The following is a 658-nucleotide window of genomic DNA, read 5'->3' on the forward strand; positions in this document are numbered from 1 at the left end:
CTCAGTGTTGCCCCCGTACCGGACCGGGGACCGGCAATGGGATCGCAACCCTTGGTGTTGCTCCCGTGCCTCGCTCAGCCAGTGAGCAGGAACTGGTCCGTATGTGGGATCCGAACCCTCGGGCGGGAGCGCCACCACGCTTCCCAAGCGGCGCACTATCCAGTGCGCCACCGGGCCGGCCCCTTAAGGTAAAATTTAAATAACAGAATTAGAGAAAAAGAGTCAATAGGGTCAGTATTCACAACCTGCAATAACTCACATTTTATCAACTGGGATGTGTTAATGGTACCAAAGGCATTTGGGCAAAGTCCCTGAAGCATCTCCTTGCCTCTCGCATAGGGTAACTGACTCTGCTACATGTGTCTGAGAGGTGCCTACCAGGTTTGTATGACTGTATCAGTACATTTTAATACCATGTAGAAATGCCTCAGTTATCTCATCCATAAAATGGGGGCTAATACCCCACCTCAAAAGGTTATCAGGAGGGGGCCGGCCCGGTGGCGCACTGGAGAGTGCCCCGCTTGGGTGCGCGGCGGCGCTCCCGCTGAGGGTTAGGATCCCATGTGGAGACCGGTTCCCGCTCACTGGCTGAGCGCGGTGCGGGCGCGACACCAAGGGTTGCGATCCCGTTGCCGGTCCCTGGTCCGGTGCGGGGGCA

This window comes from Galeopterus variegatus, unplaced genomic scaffold (assembly GCF_000696425.1).
Source record: "Galeopterus variegatus unplaced genomic scaffold, G_variegatus-3.0.2 Scaffold23, whole genome shotgun sequence".
NCBI lineage: Eukaryota > Metazoa > Chordata > Mammalia > Dermoptera > Cynocephalidae > Galeopterus > Galeopterus variegatus.